Here is a 17,974-nt window from a genome sequence, read left to right on the forward strand (position 1 = left end):
TACCATCTCTCATACACATCTCCTTCTTTCCTCTGATCCTACTACTGCCGTGGTGCAGGCTCTTATCACCTCACACCTGAATTATTGCAACAACCTACTGATTGATTGATCTCTGGTCCTCAATCCCTTTCACTCCACCTGCCCTCCATTCTGTTGTAAAAATTGATCTTCCTTAAGAGCAGGTCTGATCATTAAGCTCCTAGAAATGTTCCTTATCAACCTTTATGACCAAATAGAAAATCCTGTGTTTGGCATTCAAAGTCCCTTATAATCTGGCCCATGACCACTTTTCCAATCTTTTTACACCTTATTTACTTCCATATAATCTGGGATCCAGCGGCACTGGCTGCCTTACTGCCTCTCAAACAAGACATTCCATCTCCTGATTCCAGGCATTTTTTTACTGGTTGGAATTTCCAGGACTTTACATGCCTACAATCTCCCCCTCCTTATCTGTCTCTTGGCTTCCATTAAGTACCAGTTAAAATCTCACTTTTTATAAGCACTTTCTGATTCCCCTTAACATTAGTGCCTACCCTGGTGGGGGAAGAAGGAAGGAGGTATTTATCCTATAAATGTCTGTGTTTGCACAGTAGTTTCTGTGGTATCAGCCCTAGTAAACTGTGAGCTCCTTGAGTGCAGGGATTATTATTATTATTATTATTATTATTTTAACTTTCTTGGTGTTATCAGTATTTAGCACAGTGTAGGTCACATAATTTATTCAGTTGTTTTCCTGTCATATTTGGCACTTTGTGACACAATTGGGGGTTTCTTGGTAATGATATAAGAGTGGTTTGCCATTTCCTCCTCCAATTCACTTATAAATGAGGAAACTGAAGCAAACAGGGTTAGGTGACTTGCCCAATGTCACTCAGCTAGTATCTGTGACTGGATTTTGAACTCAAAAAGTTGAGTGTTCCTGATTCCAGACCCAAAATGCAAACTAACAAATGCTTGTTGATTAATAGCTAGATGGAAAATTTCAGTAAGTAGTTGGAAATGGAAGAATAGATATTTGTAGTCAGGAGTAAGGCATAAAATTTTTGAAATAATCTACATAGATGATATATGATAAAGCTATGGGAGTAGTAAAGCATCATGATGGTCTTCATATACTTGTGGAGCATAGGATTATAGATATGAAGGCTATCTAGCTTAATTATCTCATTTTACTGATTAAGAAATTGAGACCCAAGATGGGCAAGTCATTTTGCTATGATCATCCAGTTATTAAGTGAGAACATTGGGATTTGAATTAGGGATCTATGAATCCAAATTCAGTGTTCTTTCTACTGTACCATGTGTATTTGCACTGATGATTTGACCTGAATAATATAGCCAAATACTCAGAATAACAAGAGCCTTGACAGCAGACTTTTATTTTACCACCAAAATACAAATTTCTAAGTTTATCTGGGTATGGGGATAGAAAGAAAACAGATTTGCTCATAGTTTTGGAAGTGTGTTTATGAATCATCAGACAAGCAGCTTTTCTCCTACCCTCTTCACTGAACACTCTATTAAGATGACTTTGCTTACCTTTTCTATCATTAGTATTTTATTGTCTTTTTACTACTTTCTTTCTCATGTCCTGAACTGTGTTCTTTAACTTAAAAAAAAGCCTCCAGATCTTTCTTGTAGGATATAAATCTTACCAACTCAAATCCCAATGAGAAAAATCTGGTTTGGATCAAAGATACTAAATCATCAATAGGGACCTTCCTCCAATACTGGAATCAGCCCAAGAAGAAGTCATGATATATGGAAGAGGTCAATCACTTATAAAATTCTTAATTCTTCCACATTCTTGCTTTATTCTTGTGCTGACAGAGGAATCAGAAACCAACAATGTGAATACTGAAAAGTGGCTTAGATGTAACTCTTACATCTCTATTCCTTCAAAAGTTTAGCTAAGGATCTGAACTTTGAAAAGAGTTTTGGTTCTAGTGTCTGAAGACCTGTGTTCAAATATTCCCTCTGTCACTTCTTTTTTCCCCACTCTGTCTCTTCTTGTTCAACCATGGGAAATTACTCAAGTTCCCTAGGTCTTGGTATTTCCTAGGTATTTTTTTCCTATAAAAAAGATGAAAAACTGAGCATAGGCTTTGATCCAGAAGTGCTACTTCTTGGTCTGTATCCCAAAGAAATCAAGAAAGAAGGAAAAGGACCCACATCTACAAAAATGTTAGTAGTAGCTCTTTCTGTAGTGGCAAGGAATCGGAAATTCATGGATGCCTATCAGCTGGGGAAAGGCTGAATAAGTTATGGTATATGCATGTAATGCAATATTATTGTTCTATAACAAATATTGAGCAGACTGACTTCAGAAAATCCCAGAGAGACTCACATAAACTGATTCTGAGTGAAATGAGCAGAACCAGATCACTGTTCCTAGTTACAAGATAATGTGATAATCAATTATGATAAACTTAGTTCTCAGCAATTCAGTGATCCAAGGCAATTACAATAAACTTTGGATGGAAAATGCCATCAACACCCAGAGAGAAAACTATGGACACTGAAGTATATTATTTTTATCTTTTTTTTCTTCTGTTTTTTTTTTCTTTTTTATGTTTTTTCCCTTTTGTTCTGAAAAAAATTAATGTACATATATAACCTAAAATTTTTTTAAAAGAAAAGATGGCGTTTTTCTTGCCTCAATTCTTTTGGCTACTCTATGGTTGAACTTTTACTCATGGTGTCCAGTGTAAGAGAAAGAACCTTGGAATCTTTCTATCCATTCAGATCAAGAAGTCTTAAGAAATGGAACTCTGTCTCTTAGTTCTGGGTTAGTTATTTTCAGTTCTACGTGAATGAACTGAAGTCTTTAATCTTTGATCTTTGAAATATCAGAGGAATGTGAATCCAAGCTGGATTTTTGTAGCCAACCCAGTACCAGTATCCCAAGAACCTTGAGAATGACCTTTTGGATCTGAGCCAGAGAAGGTGAGATAAGGATTTATTCAACATGACTGCCACATCTATATATAAACTTGGTGGGATCAATGCTTTGTAGGAAAGAGCCTGTAAAAGAAAATTATCCCTCCCTTCACCCCAGGGTTTTGGAGAAAAAAATGCTGGTACATTTGTTTTTGCAATATCTTTGAAAAAAAGGTATTTCCTGAGAGACAGAGAGGCAGAGACACACAGAGAGAGGTGAGAAGGTCTTTGAGATCCAACTGCTCAGGGTATTAGATTTATATACCTGTGTTCCTGAAGCCTTAGTACCTACCATAGTGTAAACATTTCTCCTTGATAGGTTACAGAGTTGGAAATTTTCCTCTGATTTCTTTATTTTTAATGGAATGACTCTCTAGGGTTATTATGAAACTGGGTAAGAATACCCTAGCTTCAGAAGGCTGTGTTTGTGAACAAGTTCTTTGTCCAGGAAACAAAAAAAGAAGTGAAGGGTATGGAAAAGTATTCGTGAGATAAAACCTACCCGGGGTCTTCATGGATGCTTTAGTGTGCCCCACAGTTAGCCAAACTGCTCCTTTATCTTCTGAAGCACATTTTCCAGCTACACTTATCAATCAGAAGCAGATATTAAGACAATGATCTGTGTTGTTTATCAAGATCATGCTGTAGGAAAAGCCAATTTCTAGCTTTTCCAGGTACTTTTATTACCAACGTACCTCATTCTTCTTTGGGTCTCCCAGTTGCTGGGAAGATTGTGCCACAGGCATCCCTGCTTCATTCCTGCTTTCATCTTGCAGTCCTGCCATTGAATTCCTGCTAAAACCTAGATTGATGAGACAGTTTGGTGCTGATAACTCAGAAACCCAACTGCTCTCTTGGGTCTTGGGCAGGGTAATGCCCAGCGATATCCTCCACTTCTGTACCTCTAATCGGCTGACTCATTTCCTCTGCCTGGACAGAAAAAAAAAAAAAAACAAAAAACTGACTGGCCAAAGCATTTTCTATTCTTACTGAATGTATCTGGCTCAACTCCCTATTAAGATAGTTCTGACTGAAAACTTTATTTGGTGACAAACTTTGAAAAAAAGCCTTTGAAAAGTTCTTTGATCACTGGCTCAGGGTAGGGCTCAGTTTTATCTCAATGGATTTTTTAATGCAAAACCTCACCTTAAAAGGGAAATTAGACTCATTTTGTGCTGAAACACACACAGATACACACACTCTTTCCCAGCATCCTTCACTTCTCTCTCTGTTCCCTCTCCAAAAAACTTGGCTTTTGCAAATACAGCATCCTGAAGGTAGGGTTTTCTTGCCCACAGTCCTGTAATGACCCCTGAGGATTGCCTGAGTACTGGAGACTAGTCAGGCTGGGTTTTGTTTCTTTGTATGTTTGCTTACTTAACATATTTATGTTCTCATGGTAAAGCAGTCGGAGAGCCAGAACACGCTTTTCCAGAAAGAGAACAGACTTTTGAAATCATTTTTCCTATTTTAGGAGCCTTGCAGGCCTCTTATACGTTATACCTCATGGCTCAGCCCTTGGGTTTATTGATGGAAATGATGGCTCTAATTCTCTGCTGGATAATTCATCCGGGAGACAATAGTATATAACAATAGAAAGAATGGCAAATTAAGAATCACATATTTTGATTGTTTTTTAAGTCTCATTTAACTCTTTATGACCCTTTTTGGGAGGTTTTCTTGGCAAGGATATGGGAGTGGTTTGCCATTTTTTTTCCAAGCTCATTTTTCAGATAAAGAAATTGAGGCAAACAGGGTTAAGTGACTGACTTGTCCACCTATCTAGTAACTGTCAGAGGCTGGATTTTAAATCCTCTGAATTCAGGGTTTGTTAGTACACTATCAACTGCAAGACCTACTGCCCAAGACCTGAATTTAAATCCTGGCTCTACCAAGTAGCAGATCATGTGACCTCGTGGGCAAGTTATTTAATGTCTCTGGACCTAAACTATTTTATCTGTAAGAGAAACAGGATTGAACTTTATGCCTGAAGTTCCTTTATACCAATAGAGTGCTATGGTTTAGGCATTCAGATGGTTCACTGGTTAGAGCTTGGTCTTGGGAGTCAGGAAGACCTGTATTCAAATCCTACCACTGACACTTACTAGCCATGTGACACTAGGTAAATCACTTAGAAACAGGGACTCTTCCAGTCTCAGTCTGCTGGGGAAAATAACAATCTCCCTCATAGGATCATGATAAGGTTTTAACATTTATAGGGTGTTTTGCTATGCAAATCTTAAAGCCCTATTTAAATGGCAGGCATGTCTTATAGATTTATGGGTGGTACACCGTAGTGTATACAATGCCAGGTCAGAAGTCAGGAAGACTCCTCTTCCTGAGTTCAACTCTGGCCTCAGATACTTATTAGTTTATAAGATCACTGCCGGGCAAGTCACTTCACCCTGTTTGCTTCAGTTCCTCATCTATAAAATGAGCTGGAGAAGGAAATGGCAAACAAACCACTCCAGCGTTTTTGCTGAAAAAAAAAAAAACAAACAAAAAACAAAAAACAAACCCACATGGTGTCACAAAGAATCAGACATGACAAAAATGGCTGGACAAGAACAAACAAACAACTTTAAGGTTTACAAATTGTCTATCAATTAATGCCTATTACAGCACTTGATTGTCAGTACAACCTTGCACTAGAGATTGTGCAAGTGCTGACCCATTTTAGATGTGCAAACTGCTTGTGAGAGGTTAGAATGTTAGAGCTAAGATTTGAACCTCTCTTTTCTGATTTCAAGTGCAGTGGTTTTGTGATTATACTACTGTTCTCCTAGTCGGAAAAAAAGGCCTCTTTTAGTATTTCGCCCTTTCTCCCCCACTTACCCATGCCAAGGCTTAGATCAGAAGCTCTGAATTTTATTTTGTTCAATTTCTTTCTCTGTCTCTCTGTCTCTCTCTTTCTTTCTCTGTTTTTCTCTGTGGGTCTCTCTATAGCTCTCTATCTGTCTCTATCTCTCTATCATTCTCTGTTTCTCTATCTCCCTCTCTTTCTATGTGTTTCTTTCTGTGTCTCTGTTTCTCTGTCTCTATATCCCCCTCCCTCCCAATTTCTTTTTGTGCCCTTTATCAGTTTGGTGAAGTCTATGGAACCTGTTCTCAAAGTGGTGTTTTGTAGCCTCCATTCATAATTGATAGAAATGCTAACTTTCAGTTAGAGGTTAAGGAAAATAAAGCTGCAGTTTTCCCCCCTCTCATCCAAGTTTATAGACTTTTGGAATGTATCTACAGACTACATAGGCCTTAGCTTAACAATTCCTGGGTTAAGATGCAAGCTCTGGTTTGTGTCCTTAAAGTTTTGCACAGTGTTGACCACACAGTAGAAGCTTAATAAATGTTTGTTGATTGATTGAGTAGTGTTTAGGGAATGAAAACTAAGGTAGAGAATACCATAAAAGTTGTCAGCATTCCTAGATCACCTTTGGTTCAAAACAAATCCTAAAAAATTCTCCTGACAGTGTCCTACTAAGGGATTTGGCTTCCAGCATTCCTTCATTATCTTCTCAGTCAACAAACATTTATTAAACACCTCCAATGTGCTGAGCCTTGAGAATATGAGGAAAAGTAAAAAGACAGTTCCTACTTTTAAGGAACTCAAAATCTGAAGGAGGAGACACTATAAAACAGCTATATACAAACAAGATCTATTTAGGACAATCCCTCAAGAAGGAAGATACTAGCTTTAAAGGGATTTGGAAAAGTTTATTATAGAAGTTGGGCTTTTAGATAGAATTTAAAGGAATCCATGAAGCAGAGATGAGTAGGGAATGTTGTAAGACAGTCAGGGAAGTACCTGGTATTGGGATATAGAGAAAATATCCTCAGAGAGGAAAAAGCAGAAACTATCAGAAGGGCTGGCTTATAAAGGATATGAACAGACAATTTTCAGATGAAGAAATTAAAACCATTTCTAGTTATATGAAAAAATGCTCTAAATCACTATTAATCAGAGAAATGCAAATTAAGACAACTCTGAGGTACCACTACATACCTCTCAGATTGGCTAAGATGACAGAAAAGATAATTATAAATGTTGGAGGGGATGTGGGAAAGTGGAACACTAATACATTATTGATAGAATTGTGAACTGATCCAACCATTCTGAAGAGCAATATAGAACTATGCCCAAAGGGCTATCAAACTGTGCCCTTTGATCCAGCCATGTCTCTACTAGGCCCGTATTCCAAAGAGATCTTAAAGGAGGCAAAGGGACCCCATGTGCAAAAACATTTGTGGCAGGCCTTTTTGTAGTGACAAGGAACTAGAAACTGAGTGGATGCTCATCAATTGGATGAATAAATTGTGGTATATGAATGTTATGGAATATTATTGCGCTATAAGAAACGATCAGCAGGATGATTTCTTAGGGGCCTGGAGAGACTTACATGAACTGATGCTGATGAAGTGAGCAGAACCAGGAGAATATTGTACACAGGAACAAGATTCCTCAATGATCAATTCTGATGGACGTGGCTATTTTCATCAATGAGATGATTCTTGTGATGGAGAAACCTATCTGCACCTAGAGAGAGAATTGTGGGGAATGAGTGTAGATCACAACATAGCATTTTCATTCTTTGTTTTGTTATTTGCTTGCTTGCTTTGCTCTAATCTCCCCCCTCCTTTTGATCTGATTTTTCTTGTGCAACATGATAATTGTGGAAATAGGTATAGAAGAATTGCACATGTTTAACATATATTGGATTACTTGCTGTCTAAGGTAAGGAAAAGAGGGAAAAAATTTGGAACAATGTTTAACAAGAGTGAATGTTGAAAATATCTTTGCATATGTTTTGAAAATAAAAAGTTAAAAAAAAGAACTGTTGGCTTAAAGAGTGAGGAAGAAACATTAAAAAACTGGAAAGTGGAAAGGTAGAGAGGGCTAAGGTTAGAAAAGGCTTTGAGCTCCCTACAGAGAGTCTTATTTATCTAGGGGTGATAGGGACCTAGTTCTCACACATCTACAAACAGTACCCAACTGATTAATTAGTAAGTACTTACTAAGGATTTAGTATATGCCAGGTAGTTGGGAAGACTAAGATTTTTTAAAAACTTAAACAATTGCTTCACTTGAGAAATTTATATTCTTTTGGGGAGGCACTGTAGCATCTTAGACTGCAGGTTAACAACTCCTAGGACAAACCTGAATCCTAATAACAGAAGGGAACAGTTTCTCTGGCAAAGATAGGTTTCTGATCTAATGCATATACTAAAGTAGATTGTATTTAACCCAACAAAACTTCAATTTGGGGGTGAACTGAGAGGAAGGTGCTAAGGGAAGGTGGAGAAAGAGGACATAAGGTTATCAGAAAAGAATTAAGGAACATTGGGTGCATTTAATTGTTCTCCAAACCTGGCCAGGGAGCTGTTAATGAGCCCTTGTGAAAACAAAACAAAACCAAAAAAAGATTAAAGGAAAGCTAAAGATAGAGATCTTAACAAAAGATCTGTTAGTCAAGACATTTTGTATTTTATATTTTTAGGTCCCCTTTGGCAGGAGACAAATTCTGTTTTTTTCTTTCTCCTACTCTCCTCCCTCTTGCTCTCATTTGTAAAGCAAAGGTTATCTCGGGGCCTTCCCCTCCCATTTAACTTGGCCAGAAGACCTTGGATCTACTTTGCCCATCCCTTTTCCCCCCTTTTCTCTTTAATTTTTTAAACCACAGGTATGATAAGGGAAATTTCTTCCATATGTTATTGCTTAATTTGTGCTTACATCATTCAAATGTTATATCAAGAGACTGTTTTTGATGTCCAAGGTCCTTGAACTTTATCAATAACAATAATAACAATGATAATAACTCACATGCATGTAAGCTTTTAAGCTACACATGAGATTTGAATGTATTTCGCATATATGGATAAGGATGTGTGTGTGTTTCCCTTCTCAAGAACAGGAAGTTATGTTTTGCTTTGAGTTAACGGAACTCTCCCACCAAATGACTTGGGCTCTGTTCAAAATTCCCAACACATGAATTTTGAGCGTCCTCTAAAAAAAGTAGTCTGTCCTTTCCTTTCACCACAGTGTTCCCATGGTAAACATATTAAAAGAAGAAATACCCTATGCGTGGGACAAAGAGTGTCTAAACATTATTCACTTTTTGAATGTGTTCAGCAAGTTAAGAAAACATCTGGATGAAGTTGCAATTCTATTTTTTTTTTAACACATTCATTAATACCTTTACATCTTAAACTAAATTAATGGCCTTTAAGTCCTTTACACACAAAAAAAAGAAAAAGAAAAAGAAAGACTTCTAACTTGACAGCCTAAATGATAAGTTGCAGCCTGATGTATTTTGAAATGGACCAAACATAAATCCGCCTTAAATAGGGAGTTTTAATTGGAAGCCACACTGACCCTTAACTCCAGCGGTGCTACCACACAGCTTGCTATAATGAAGACTGACAAATTGTCTTAGCTGGATGCAGGCTTTCAATTTACTTCAGTAACGTCCTTGCCATACTAAGCGTCAGGAATGAAATACACATTTCACAGCTGTTAGGAAGTCTATGGTGATCTACAGTACCATCTGCTGAACAATAATGGGTCCTTCCATTGTGGGAGCAGGTGCCTCAAAGAAACCAGGGCAAGGGAGGGCTGGGAAAATTTCCTATTCACCAGGGGTGGGAAGTTTACGCCCACCTACTGAACTTCTCAGGGTTTCCATTGCACTTAACTGTGATCACCTGCTTGCTTCAAGGTCATATTGGCCAGGGATGAAAATTTCTCCCAGAGTCCTGTTGAGTTTTTAGAAGGCATGGGGATGTAAAAAAGAACTGGGCTCTCTAGCTGGGAGGTTGCTTTTTAGCTGAGATTGAGACCAATCCAGGAAACAAAGTTTTGAGGCCAAAATTAAAATAGCACATTTGTTCCTTGCAATTTGACTTTAGAATCCCCTAAGGCTCCTTAGCACAGAAAGCCTTATTTTTTTCATCTGAGAGAGATGGTGTGCACCATATGGATTATTTTTTTGTTTTACAAATTACATTTGCCAAGAGTGCCTTGTGAGACACAGCACCTCATTTCCATGAAGGTCCCTGGAGATAACAGGTACTTTCAAATCTATTTGTATTTCTTTGGATAAATGTAAACATGCAACATAAAATAACTCTATTTAACAAATAATACTCTCATCCATTTTTAGGCAGAATAAATCATAATTACAGTAGGTTTGGACAATCGCTATCATTTAATGTTCAAAGAGCACCGATTCTAAGCTAGATAAAATAATAAAACAAAACAGAATGAGGAAAGATCCTTGCTCCCAAGAACTCAGAGGCTAAATAGGAGACATATGCTATGTGTACATGGGGCTCCTGATTTGACTGAGTCCACTGGGGAAGTGAGTGAAACAAACGGTCAATTCAGACAGTATGCTTCCTCACACTCCCTTCTCCCCATTGAGCTGCCAGTTAGACTGAATTGATTGATCAAATTGATTCATTATTTTGTCCTCTGAAAGGCACAAGCACTGTGAAGACAAGGGAAAAAAAAATACATGATGTGAGTCAGGAAGAATGGGCTAATATTCTTGGAAACAGGAATGAATAACAAAGGGATGCCACATGACTCCTTCATCTTTGTCATCCATCATGGCTGGGGGTGTCAGAGAACTGTGGTTCTCTAGGACTTATTGAAAGCTCATTGTGTTGGATGGTGATGGAAATATGGAAGTTTAATTTTTGTGTGTGTGTTTGAGTGTCATTAAAAGTTCTTCAAACCTTCTCCAGACTTTTTGGCTCTGTTTTATCAGGGTTGGCAGTCTTATTAACAGTCTCTCTCAAGAGCTTTCCAGGGCTTTCCAAAACTACTTGAGATTGTGATTTGAATCTAAAAAATTCATAGACAAATGGTTCTTGAGAGGGAGTATGGTTCAAATCCTGCCTCTGACATTCCCTAGCTATGTGACCTGGAGTCCATGGCTTGATTTTTTCTGAATTTCATTTTCTTCATTTGGATAACAGGGATAATCAGGGATACCTCAAGGATTATTGGAAGCTTTGAAAGAGTGTATAAAGTATTACATTGTGAAGTGCTATAAACCATTAAACACTACTTAAATGTATGTTATTATTAAGGAAATATCTTTTTAATTACTCAACCACCCCAAAGTTGAGGTCCTTTTCTATTAAGTACTCAAAATATACTCATATTAACAGCACATTGAGAAGTTCCCTGCCATTTCCACAGCTTTCTGAAATTTATTTTTGTAGGTGTAGTTTGGAGTCAAGAGAATTGACTGTACTTTGGGAACTGTTGGGGAATTCAAGTTAATACTTGGATGTTTTAACTCCATTTTCTAGGTCAGAATGAAGGAAATTGTGAAGTGACAAAGTTTACTTAAGTGTTCCTCTGGGCCTATATAAAGGAAAGATAAATCTGTTTATTAGTATTTAACTAGCTTAAAGATGCCATATATGGATGTAACTGACTTCAAGGAATATGTGGGTGACCTATGGATCATTTCTCCAAGCTCTATTTACACAAGTTGGGTTCAGCTCTGAGGACTGTCCAAAACGTTTCCTTTTCTCTTTGGCTTGTTATGTGAAGTTAATTTGGGAAAACCTCTGGATATATTTGTGCCTCAGTCTATATAAATCCCATCCAAGTTCTCTTTAATGCACATCTTCGATAGCACTTTCTTTATTTCACCACTTACAGATGCTGGAAAAAAAATAGAAGGGCTCAAGAGAGGCTATCAACAATGAAATAAAATGCATAAAGAGTTCAGATTAATCCACAATTAGTGCACTTCTTTTCCCTTTTCACATGGTCCTGAAGTCCTCCAAAATCATAACATCTCCCTCAGAAGGAAAATGAATTTGGAGCAATTGAAAAGTCAAGTCATCTGACATTTCATTGTTTAGCATTTTTTTTCAATCATGTCTGACGCTTCATGACTTCATTTGGGATTTTCTTGGCAAAAGATACTGGGGTGGCTTGCTATTTCTCCAGATCATTTTACAGAGAAGGAAACTGAGGCAAATGGGGTAAAGTGACTTGCCCAGGGTCTGAGACTGGATTTGAACTCAGCAAGATGAATCTCTCTGACTTTAAGCATGATACTCTCTCCACTGTACCACCACCAGGTGCCCTCTTGAATCTTACTTTCTATATATCCCATGTAGAATCTTAGCCTCAGAGCATTTATGGTTTGGAATCCATAGAATAGAGATGCCCTTGAGGCTAATAGACAGGCAATTTTTAATCCCATAAAACTGAGGCCATTCAAATTAGACTCAATAAAAGCAAAATGGAAAGTCAAGGCCCTTACTCCCCACCGGGTGATAATTTAGTGCTTTGTTGATCATCCTCTGTCACTAGGGGCCAGATGTATGCTCCTTTATGCAAGGTCACCTGCCTCACTTTCCCCTTAAGAGCCATTTGGGTCCAGTGGCAAGATACACATGAAAATGACTGGAGATGGCCCTGGATGAAATGGGAGACCTTGGCCTTTTTAAGCTAAGGTCTTCAACAAGTCTCAGTTTGACTGAGGCTGCACCATTCAGTGAGTAAAACTAGGTAGCAATTGAGGCAAAGAATCTCCTCTTTAGCCTAGTCCAAAAAAAATCTAAATCAATGAAGGAATGAATGAATGAATCTGGAAGAAGACCTTAGGATTTCTAGCCAAAGAAGAAATGACTGCTATTTACATTCGATCTGAGTCAATCAGGTCACAAACAATGACCAAAAGGGGCTGGGCCTAAGACCTGTTGGAGGCCAATTAGAATCAGATTGGTTTTGGGTTAAGGCTTGGTCCTTAAGAAAGAAATTTAGCTAGTAAGCTCCAAGATATCTGGGGAGGGTTCAGAGGTACAATAGCTCTTCCTTAGATATGCATTAATGACTCATTGGATAGGGGATCTGAGCATTTCCTCCATCTCAGTAATTAGATCCACTCTTAGCTTTACCCTACTTTTAGACTGGAGAAAGGGAGGCATAAAATCTGTATGCTCCTATCTAGAAGCTAGATACAAAGGTGTGGTTCCTCCCCTAGAAATCCATTTCATAACAGTGAGTCAACCAGTTCATGAGATAAGCTCCATCAGAGAAAAGCATCCTTCAGCAAACACCAAAGATTAATTCCATCCCCTCCTTCAAAAGACATAATTAAAGTTCCATACAAAGATGCAGCACCCAAAGTCTATCAATCTGATCAGCTAACTCCCTTGAATGAATCCTAGATTTATTTCTGTTTTATGCTTGGAAATGGAAGTCCTGCATTTTCCCACTGATTTTCAATTTAAAATTGAAGATGTATTCTTCTGGAAAACATTTTGACTTCAAAATGTCATCAAAATTCACCAGAGAATGCAAAAAAAAAAAAAAAAAGTTAAAGGAAGCTATTAATGTGCAATAATGATAAAACTCAGAATAAGTTGTTTCTGTATTTGACATAAGTCAAAGGAAAAAAAAAACAGTGACAGCTTTACTGAACAGAAGATACTAGGCTAAAAAGTCACTTTGCCTTTATAAAATGTACCTCAGTTGTTTTTTTTTTTTAATTTTATTTTTTAGACAGAAGGAGAACATGCCCTTTTCTCTGATTGCTTGGCACTGTTTTAGCATTTTATAAAAGCTGATGGTTTTGAGGTTTACAGGTTGGTTTGGACACAAAGCATTAACAAATGAATAAAGTTAATTGAAAAAATTCAGGAATATGTGCTTTAAAACACAATTTAAGGAGTAGATAAAATTTTTTGTAAAATGAATAATCAGATAGTTTTTTACCAAATTGTATAAATTAAAATTCTCATAGACTGAATTTGTATAGAATGATCATATAAGTCAAACCTGGAAGGAACCATAGAATCCATTTAGTCCATATAAATGATTTATAAATAATTTTATAATACTCTAGGAAGAGTGTGACTTATCCAAGTTTGTGTAGGTAGTGCCGGGATAGAGGTTTGGACTCAGAAATTTAACTGTAGAGCCAAATGTGCTTTCTCATACATCAACTAAATAATCCCATTTCCTTTAACCTTTTCTCATAGAGCTCTTTTTTCCACCATTTACTCATTATTGTTGTCATTCTTCCTGGACTCTTTCCAAATTTTCCTTATTTTATTTCAGTCCCTGGGCCTGAAGCTAAACCCAGTGCTCCAATAAGAGGCCTACACAAAGCTGAGAGCAAAGGGAAGATTACTTTGTGGTTTTCACATGCCATAGACTGATGCACTAATCCATAAAATATCCCCATAAAATATTTTGCCTTCAATTACAAGGGAAGAAGTTTAGGTTTAGGCAGAAAGAGTGAAGGACTTGTCCTAACATCACAGAAAGCCTATGATAAGGATAGCATCTTCCCTCCAAGGCCATTTTTCAATTGACTCCAGCCCTCTGCCTCTACTCGTTTTCAGGAGGAGAAATCCTTTCTGTCAAATTAGAATGAGTAAGATGTTGGCTTTAGGTTTTATAAGTACATAAATGGTGTTTGGATTTTAATACAGCTAGAGGGGGTCAGCCCTGGGCACTGAGCTATAAATGTAGAGATTAAAACCATGTGGAAGCAAAAATCAAGAACAAGAAGTCTGCAAATTGAAAGGGCTTGGTTCTTTTTTTTTTTTTTTTTTTTTTTTTTTTGGCATTAGTTGTTATCTTTTAATTTATGAATTCCAAACAGATAATTGGAGCATAACCCTAAAAAGGCATGAAATTTAATGGTTCCTTAATCCCTCCCCTTCCCCCTTTTACCAGAGGACTTCAATTAGGCCACTTGAAGAAGTACAAAAAACAAAGCAGGTTGTGCAATTCAAAAATCTCCATCTCTTGATGACACGCCTCTTTGATGAACAGCATGCATAATTTATTGTTGCCCACCTTTGTTCATAAAGTCAAGGAACAGAAAGATGGCACCTGTTTAGTTCATGCTGAAGACTTCTACATCTGGCACACTCAGTTACAAGCACCACTGGTGCTTGATCATTGCTTGTTGATGAAGAAGTTAGGAACAAGAGGAGAATCAACCTTTTGCTTCATGATCTTAAGAAAGGGAATTCCCCTTCCATGACATTCTTGGGGATTGGAGAACTACTTGTCAGACATATTATGTTAAAGTTCTCTTAGTATGTTGATTGGATCACATCTACAAAGAGTCCTTCCATCTTTCAAATCTCTGATTCTATCTATCACCTGATCTGATTCAGCAGTAGCATCCAATCCCTGTAAGTCTTGCATTGTGACACAAAGAAAGACTACTTCCTTTAGTTGTTGAAGATTAATCCTATTCCTTTCCCATATCTCTATTGGCAAAATGAATTGAGATTCTGTGATCATTTCCAATAATGAGACATGAAAATTGTGTCGTTATTTTCTTCTCTGTATTCTCTAGGTCATGGTCTCAAGTTTCTATCTTACTTTTGCCATTGAAAACTCCACTTTTTCCATTTGTTCCCTGAAAATTTTCTTTCATGGAAAGTACGCTCTAATGAAGGTTTTCCTTGTGAAGTTTTAAAAAAAGCAGCATTTTCCCCTCTTGAGATGTGAAATTTGTTTAGGGGTTTCTGAAATCTGTCAGATACAGCAGTGGGAATTACAACATCTCCATTCTACACAGCAGGCAAGCAAATGGCTTCCATCTCAGGTGTCTGAAACTTCCCTTAGAAGATAATCAGAGGCAGTTCCTTCATCAAAATGCCTGTCCTCAGAGAAATTGAAAGTGAATTAGGGGTCAGTTGAAAGGGTGAAAGTTCAGTTTCCTTCCCACTGAGTCTTTTCCCCATTCTGTTGCATCTCTCAACAAGGGTGACAGTTAACTGCCAGATTCTTGGTGATGGAGAAACTCGATCCCCATGTCAAGACATGGGCCGTGAAACCAGTGACCTCAAGGTGAAAGCCTCCACGTTGTGTTACGTTCCTTCTTGGTTCAGCTGTCCCTCCAAAGTATCCACTCTTCACTTTATATTTATATTCTCCTCTTCTCCATCCTACTGTCTCATAATATGCAGCTGACAGTGTAATAAACGTGGTTCTACTCAAGGATGGGACTGTGACAGGTTCAATAAGAAGAGGACTGATTTGTTGCTTTGGGGTTGAAGGCTCAGACTTTCATGAAACAAAAATATTATATTCAGAGTAATGATTTATAGCCTTAACTTCAGTTTGATCGCCAGTCATAAATACTAGCAAATGGTACTTAACAGCATTTCTAGAGGACATTAGTAAAATACTTGAGTTTATTTAAGATAATTACTGTATCAGTATAAGTGTGAATAATATGTGAAAGACATTTTTTTGCCCCCAGTAAGTCCTTGGAGGGGGTACTATTTCAGGATGATTTCCAAACTTTAAAGTGCTCAGGGGAATCTGCTGGCAAACTGCCCAGTGAGGAAAGTTTGATGCCACTTGATAATCTAACAAAGATGTCAAACTATTTTGATAATGTAAATCATTAAAGCATCCCTATAAAATACATCCTATTGCTAGTCTTATCACATTGATCTGCTTATCACAACTTTGGCTGAACTATTTAGCTAATTTACCTCAGTTTCTCTAATTGTAAAATAAGACTAGAGATCTAGAGGTATGTATGTCATCCTACTCCATATTTGGTATGGAGAAAAGAGCAATGATCTAGAGGTCTTTGGATTGAGTTCCAAGGCCTGATGTATAAAAGCTGTATGACCTTTGTATCTGGAACAAAGTTTTCTCCTTTTTAAAATAATATTTGACCTTCAAATTCTCAAACTTAAAATCTTTTCCTCTCTGACTTCATACTTTCTTCTCTACCCTGGGCCCATTCCAGGGTTCTCCCCACTAAAATTGGCTTTTCTATAATCAGTCCCTGGACACTTCTCCACCAAAGTCCCACAGTTCATTGACTGGCACCTGTTTATGTGAGCCCAGATCCATGGTCTTTCATAGCCCCATTTTAGACCCCTGGGGTGAAAAGAAATGTCTTATGAATAGCATGCTTCATTTATATTGCAAAAACAGTGCAATCCCAAGAGAACTTTACACTCTCTATATTTAGCGCTCAACAAACCCATTTATTTAAAGCATGGTGAATTACATTTTTCTTATTTGATTACTTATTTAATCCCAATGTGATCAAGAAAAGACTTCTCTAAGGGCTTCTACTGAGATGTAGAAGTTGGAGCAGAAGATGTCATTTGAAAAGCTATTGAAGGGAAAGAATCATGGCAGCCAGATAAAGCCATATATATGTGTGTATGTGTGTGTGTGTGTGTGTGTGTGTGTGTGTGTGTGTGTGTGTGTGTGTATTTCTGGGAGCTGTTTTACATTCATTATATACAGTATGCATCTAGTTTCCCTTCCTTATCTTATTTTGAGAGACTTCCCAGAAGACAGAAACCAATTAACTCTTTATTTTGGCAGTGATCAGGCTAGGTGTTCTTTTAATGGGTATTATTCTTAGTAAATTATAAATGAGCTTTATAGTAAGACAAATGCCATTATCTGAGTTATTTATTCATGGGATGTCGTCTGTAACATCCCCACACTACTTCCCCCCCTCTTAAAGTTTGGTATTGATCAATTGCTTTAATCAGTTGTATCAAGGGATGCTAAAAGATTCAGCAGCTGCAGCTTTGACTATCAGCATCTCTCTCTGGGTCTCTGCCAGGCTTTGAGTTAGCACCAGTGGATGCTGTCAAACCTTAGGTAACAGGAGCGCTAAGTTGGGGGTAGAGGGATCCTTTCCTTAAGATTAGTGGGTATATAATTCACTATTCCTTCTCTTCCAGCCTCCAAAGGAAAAAAAAATAAATCAACAAAATATTTATGTTATAAGAAGACTTCTCAGTTGGCCAAGCCATCGTTGTCCATTGTTTTTAAGTGAAGGCTGGTAGCCACCCGGTTTCCTGACCTTCCTTAATGATACCCACATATCTTTTGTGACTTCACATTTGAAGTGGAGAACAAACCCTCTGGCTCCACAGTAACACATGGTTTCAAATTTGGGAAACAATCAGCACTCTGTCTAAAGGCAATTAAAGATGATATAGTTGGGGCTCTATTTTTATTTATACTGTGTAATGAGGCTCCAAATTAAAAAAG

General features: G+C 37.6%; 1 long non-coding RNA gene across 1 annotated transcript in view; it reads right to left on the reverse strand.

Moving 5' to 3' along the window:
- Positions 1-7,421: 7,421 nt before the first annotated feature.
- Positions 7,422-17,974, reverse strand: part of LOC141544598 (uncharacterized) — a 32,227-nt gene continuing 21,674 nt past the window's right edge. The window contains exon 3 of the long non-coding RNA XR_012482678.1: positions 7,422-7,474. This is a non-coding gene — a long non-coding RNA (uncharacterized LOC141544598). The remainder of the gene's footprint in view (positions 7,475-17,974) is intronic.

Source organism: Sminthopsis crassicaudata, chromosome 5 (genome assembly GCF_048593235.1).
Source record: "Sminthopsis crassicaudata isolate SCR6 chromosome 5, ASM4859323v1, whole genome shotgun sequence".
NCBI classification, from domain to species: domain Eukaryota; kingdom Metazoa; phylum Chordata; class Mammalia; order Dasyuromorphia; family Dasyuridae; genus Sminthopsis; species Sminthopsis crassicaudata.